Source organism: Akebia trifoliata, chromosome 3 (genome assembly GCF_017979445.1).
Source record: "Akebia trifoliata isolate Shusen 1 chromosome 3, ASM1797944v1, whole genome shotgun sequence".
In the NCBI taxonomy this organism is placed as follows: domain Eukaryota; kingdom Viridiplantae; phylum Streptophyta; class Magnoliopsida; order Ranunculales; family Lardizabalaceae; genus Akebia; species Akebia trifoliata.
The window spans coordinates 35915355-35922414 of NC_141377.1; the positions used below are offsets into that span (position 1 = coordinate 35915355).

The 7060-nt window shown below is 32.6% G+C and overlaps 1 pseudogene; it reads left to right on the forward strand.

The window, feature by feature from the left end:
• The first annotated feature begins 468 nt into the window (after positions 1–468).
• Positions 469–1272, forward strand: LOC147406635 (anthocyanin 3'-O-beta-glucosyltransferase pseudogene; annotated as a pseudogene).
• The last annotated feature ends 5788 nt before the right edge of the window (positions 1273–7060 follow it).

Genomic DNA, 7060 nt, shown 5'->3' on the forward strand with positions numbered 1-7060 from the left:
TGTTAGCACCGTCTTGCATCTCTGCAATCCACGTAGAACAGTCCCACGTGTTATATTTTCTATTTTCTTGGAGAGAGATACTGAAACTACCAAAGGTTGTTACTATGCCTTGGTACAAAGTAAGAAAATAGCACCATGATCTTACTCAACGTCTACAATGACTTATGCAACAACAAAAAGGAAGCTATAAAGAAGAACTTATGAAACCTAGTTCACTAACAACAACATTGAAAATCAAACTCAAGCTTCAACCATCATTCTAGTATTAATCAATATTAGCAATGCTAGCATTTTAGGGGTGTTTCTTCGTTGTTCAATCAATAGAGTTCATTTTGTCGAGCCCCATTCGATTGACAAATTTGCTATTTTTTTTTTTCTTTTGTTCATGTTGGTTTTCCTCACGAGATCAAGACGACTAAGTCTCAAATCCCTGAACATCTCAAGATTCAAACTCGTTATGGATATCTCATGAAACACATCCGTGAATCAATTTCTGGTAGTTTTGGTTGTGTGGGAAATAGTTTCTACGAGTTTGAATCAGATTACATCGATCACTTCAAGAAGGTTGTGAATAGTAAACTTTGGGCTTTAGGCCCAGTGTCTCTCTGCATTGGAGATGCTTCTGATAAAGCTAAGAGGAGTGGTGACAGTGAACTTAGCTGTCTGAGTTGGCTCGATTCCAAGAAACCAAACTCGGTTCTTTACGTTTCCTTCGGGAGTATGACAGGTTTTGGTAGAGCACAGCTTCATGAGATCGCTTATGGTCTAGAAGCTTCTGGTCATCAATTTATATGGGTTATTAGGAAACCAAATGGAGATGAAGAAGAACAAAGGTGGATACCAGATGGTTTTGAGGAGAAGATGAAGGAAACTGATCAAGGTTTGATAATAACTAGGTGGGCCCCACAGTTATTGATCTTGGAACATCAAGCAATCGGAGGGTTCATGATGCAAGCTGGATGGAACTCTATACTCGAAAGCGTGTGTGCAGGTGTACCCATGATTACTTGGCCATTCTACGCAGAGCAAATTCACAGTGACAGGCTTTTGACACAAGTGTTGAAGATTGCAGTTTCAGTGGGTGTTACGAAAGAGACGTGGCATGAGATGATACAAGCGATAGAAGAAGAGAAGGTTACTGTGACGAAGGAAAAGATAAAGACATCTGTGAATAGGTTGATGGGCGGTGGAGATGAAGCGGTGCAGATAAGAAAGAGAGTGATGGAGTTAGGAGAAATTGCTAAGAAGGCGGACCTTTTTACACCAACATGACTGATGTCATCGAGCAGATCAGGTGGGCAGAACCATAATTGAGACCAATGTGAGCATTTAACATCGTTCAACACTTTTTTTTTTTTTTTTTTTAATATCCTTGTTAATTTTATCTTTTAATAAAAAATAATAAATAATAAATAAATTTCTTACACCATTAATAAATGCATTGATTATGTTTGCACTAATTATTAAAATATTTATTATAAAAAAATATTTAATTCAAAATATCTAAATACTCATAATATTTATTATGTAAACAAATGTTTATAGTGTAAAAAATCGATACTCTTATCTTTTTTATTAAAAAATAAAATATAAAAAAAATATTGAACAATACTAATATATCCATTAGATCTTGAATTTTAACATTCTCCTTATATTATTTTTTTAATAAATTTTTTTTAATCTTTTAAAATTAAAATAAATATTATATTAATAATTTTAGCAATTTTATGCCAAACACCAATGGCAGCTATAACTATCCTTTTGCAATTTGTGCTTGGTTTTTATTACAGTAAGGGATCTATGATGTAAAAATAATTAAATGGTTTGTGAATGTTGAATTTGTATTTAGAATAGAAAAAAATGAGGCTTGGAGGAGTTTTTCAATTTAAAAGAGGAATATGTAAATAGTATACTTTGATTTTGGGTCGGCACTTTGAATGATTAATATTATTTGGGGGTGATACATAATTTTTGTAAGATATTTTAATAATATTTTGGGGAGAGAAACACACGGGCGCGTGTGCATAAGTTTTAAATCCAATGGCTAAATTTATCCTTGAGATAAGTGAAAGAATAGATGCAACAGAGATTTTCTGTTATAAACCAATGGCATGACGCCACCTGTATTGAAAAATCAAGCGTAATTGATTGGTGTAGAGAAAATTTCTTAGCTGTTAAGAGATCGGATTTTACATACTTTTTTAATACACATGGCAAGTTCATTAACTTAACACAGAAATTTATTTAACATTAAATTAGTACTTGAATAGGTGTTATTGGAGTCTCTTGTTACAAGACACATAGCGTTTAAAATTTATTTCACACCCCTACATTTCTCAATAATTTTGAAATACCTCCACGTGTAATCCAATGTAGAGAATTCCTTCAAAATTTTGAAATTCAAAGTTTTTTCGGTATCATTGGCATAAGCATAGACCTTGAGAGTTGGACGACTTTACAAGTAATCTATCATGTTTTCTTTCTCTTTCTCTTTCTTTTTGGTCATTTTTCTTAGTTACTGACTTAAAAGAAGTTCCACATATATATATATATATATATATATATAGAGGGTAGCGTTCAATGGCAAACTTTTTAGCAAACGTTTTGGCAAAACATTTTTCAAAACATGAGTTAGAGGTTTTGGAATGGGCTGATTTTTGGTGAGGATGATCTCTACGGTGAGTAGATCATCCTCACCAAAAATCAGACCATTTCAAAACTTCTAACCCATGTTTACAAGCTGAAAAATCGTGGACCGTCCATTTTTTGTAAACTGTTTTTGATGGGGTTAGAAGTTTTGGAATGGGCTGATTTTTGGTGATGATGATCTCCTCACCGTAGAGATCATCCTCACCAAAAATCAGTCCATTCCAAAACCTCTAACTCATGTTTTGAAAAATGTTTTGCCAAAAAGTTGGCCCTTGAACGCCTCCCATATATATATATATGGGGGGAAATGTTCAGGACCCTAAGTTTTACCACACACTTTAACAAACGTTTTTTGTCCTACATGGGTTAGAAGTTTTGGAATGAGCTGATTTTTGGTGAGGATGATCTCTATGATTAGAAGATCATCTTCCCCAAAAATCAGCCCATTCCGAAATGTTTAGCCCCATGTTTACACGTTGAAAAATCGTGGACCGTCTATTTTTTGTAAATCAATTTTGATGGGGTTAGAAGTTTTGGAATGAGCTGATTTTTGGTGAGGATGATCTCCTCACCATAGAGATCATCCTCACCAAAAATCAGCTTATTCCGAAACTTCTAACCCATGTAAGACAAAACGCGTTTGTTAAAGTGTGTGGTAAAACTTAGGGTGCCGAACGGGACCCATATATGGGTCCCTTTCAGCAACAAACATTTTGGCAAAACATTTTTCAAAACATGGGTTAGAGGTTTTGGAATTGGCTGATTTTTTGTGAGGATGATCTCTGCGGTGAGGAGATCATCCTCACCAAAAATCAGCCCATTCCAAAACTTCTAGCCCCATGTTTATAAGTTGAAAAATTGTGGACCGTCCATTTTTTGTAAACCATTTTTGATGGGTTAAAAGTTTTGGAATGGGCTGATTTTTGGTGATGATGATCTTCTCACTGTAGAGATCATCCTCACCAAAAATCAGCCCATTCCAAAATCTCTAACCCATATTTTGAAAAATGTTTTGCCAAAATGTTTGTTGCTGAACATTTCCCTATATATATATATATATATATATATATATATATATATATGACAACGAAAAATAATAATTTATGAATTAAAGTTGTTCCGAGAGATATAATAAGAAAGAAACTTTAGATAATGGTGTAGCATTAAATAGGAAGGAAAATGTTAGAGTGACATTAAAATTCACACATTACTGATGTGTGGAGATGTGCACATAGAATCATAGATATGCTTTTTCACTCACACTTCTCCACATCAGCAACGTGTAAATCGGTGTAAATTTTAATGTCAATCCAGCACGACTCAAACATGAAATATTGAAATAAAGTGAAAAAAAATTAGGATATATGGCCTTGTTGGAGGCCAAGCCTGAATCATCTCAATATTGTTTGTAAACAAGTGAGATTTTAAATGTGAATCATAAATTCTTCCGAGATCCAACATAGCTCATCTTGTATATTGAATATGTTGGTCTAGTTAATAAAACCCAACCGAGTCAATCAAGTTTTGTATTTCAAAAAAATTAATTTTAATGATTTAATTAATTATTATTTAAGTAGAAATATATATTATCTTTTGACTAGCATCTTCTAAATCAATAGACTATTATGAACGCAATTAATCCATTGTTACGTTTTTACATCAAAGGGGTATATAGTCTTTTGCTTTTATATCAGTGTCGTTGACATTAGATATCAGTACTGACCCCTAATTGATAGATTACCAACTCACTTTTGACTTCTTTCCTCTTACTTTTTGTTTTCTATCACATAAATCGTATTTATTACTTTCTTTTTTTCTTTTTTTTTTTCTTTTTCTTTTTTCTCTTCTCTTCCACTTACCTTACTCAACCCCAAAACCCGCAATTACTTTCTATCCCTCTTACTTTCTGTTTAATCAGATTTTTAAACAAAATTTCAAAAATAAAATAAAATAATAAAATTGACCCTGATCCAAGATTTTGGAAATGGACTGCAAGCATATTTGCAAGTTTAAAATTAAAATTTAATGAATTTTATTTATTTATTTTTACGACTCTTTTCTAAAGTTCTTAAAATTTTATGATCTATGCCGCTTGTGGATCAGTCATTTCCTTAATAAGTTACTAACTTCTTAAGGAAATTGATTTTCATTTTCAACTTATAAAAAAAAAAAAAAAAGGAAAAAAATGCTTTTTAATTTATATTTCATAAATAAGAAAATTTCTACTCTTTGTAAGAAACAACAAGTCTTGAGTTCAAAACTTATCCTCAAACTATATGAATAAACTATGAAACAATAAGCAACCCACGCGACTTCGGGTCAATTATTGACGAATCAACCAACTTATTGGAAGTATGTAATGCTAACATGACAAGATTCATGTATATAGTTGATGGAGTACCATGTGAATTTTGGTGAGGATAGGAAGAAACTTTATCCCCATCACTCTTCGAGAAATTTTCAGTACGAGCCAAATTCAAAACCCCTCCGTTAAGATTACTAATATTCCAACTATCTCCTATATCTCAAAAGGTAGGGATGTCCGTAAAATCCTTCGGGTTAAAAGAATCGTCAACAGAGAACAAATCAATTGATGATTCTGCAAGAAAAATCTATTTTACTACTTAAATGCACTTAAAGAATATTTTTTCTAACAAAAATACCCTCGAATAGTTATTTCCAAGGCATTTTATAGCATCTCCCACCAGTCTTCAAAACCATAAATATAGAGATGAAAATCTCCAAATCTAATTCCACCTAGTCTTCAGTTTTTAAGTTGCCCCCTTTATATAATATTCATGCCTTCAAATAAAGAGGGGAAGAGAAATTTTGAAGAGTCTCTCTTTCTCTAAATTATTACTATTTACCATTTGTAAATACATATTTTGTTCCCTTATACATGAGAGTCGCCGATAAACTGATATGAAAAAGGGTGATGGTGATGGCATGCGCAGAGGACTGAACGGTGGAGACAACGTCTGCTCTACGTACCCTATCATACATTATTTTTGGACCATATCTACTAGGTATAGATTTATATATTTACAAAGTTATATATGATTATGGTATGCACAGAGGATTGAATGGTGGTGACAACATCTACAGGATACATAATGTTAAGAAGGGTAGTTTTGTAATTAAGGAGGGTATTTTTGTAAATTATGAATGCTATTCAATACACATGGGTACATGTAATTGGTGGATCCCAAATTTTTGTGAGCAAAATTTTTTTTCACAACTATCCACCATCAATGATGGAAATCTATAACTAACAAACAAAGGGCCTGTGTGGATTGACTTTTCTAAGTACTTCTGACTTTTGCAGGGAGTCAGAAGCACTTTAAAGGTGTTTGGATAAATTACTCCTAGAAAGAACTACTTTACTGTGGAGTCATTTTAGTGCTTTTTCACGGAGTACCGATGGTGCTACTTCTCTAAACTACTCTTGCGCGGAGCCACAAAATATTGTCAAAATGACGAGATTAGGACAAGTATGCTCCTCATAAATTTCAAAAATTACAAATCTACCTTTAAAAAAGCAATTGAAATAATATTATATTACTATCCATTGATATGGTGGTAGCCTTTTGGTGTAACATTTGGGACAAGCATACCCCTCATAAATTTTGAAAATTACAAGCATGCCCTTAAAAATGCAATTGCAGTAATACTATATTACTATCTATTGATGTGGTGGTAGCTTTTTGGTATAGCATTTGGGACAAGTATGTCCATCATAAATTTTGAAAATTACAAGCATACCCTCAAAAATGCAATTAAATAATATTTTATTATTATCCATTGATGTGGTGGTAGTCTTTTAGTGTAGCATTTGAATTTGAATTTCTACCTCCCCCAATTGCTTACTCAATGATTTATCCATGAGCATTCCAACTATGGTTGAAATTTTCTTATTGGAAAATTGATGTGAACAATTACACACAAATTTACTATCCATTGATGTGGTGAAAGCTTCTTCATATTTTTAGTGGTTGTATATATTTGCTCACAATATTTTCTATTTATTTATAATTGTTGGGTGTTTATATTAATTTTTATAGATAAAAACAATAACTTTTATTTCTTTTGAAGAATAATTTGTTGAGTTATAATGTTAATAATAGTAACTGATGCTTATAAGGGCATTTTGATCATTTAAACAGAATTCAAAATAGTTTCCAAACACAAAACTCTATCAAAAGTACTTCTAACAGTACTTTTCAGAACCTGCATCCTAACACACAACAGTTATCCACTTACTCGAGACAGTACTTAAAAAAGCATTTATGAAAGTACTTATGTTCTAAGTACTTCTGACTCCTGTATCCACACGGCTCCAAAAAAATTGGTAATCCTACGTAGTGCCTAATAACACAAATCTTTTGACGGGAAGACCAAGAAGGCTAAAACT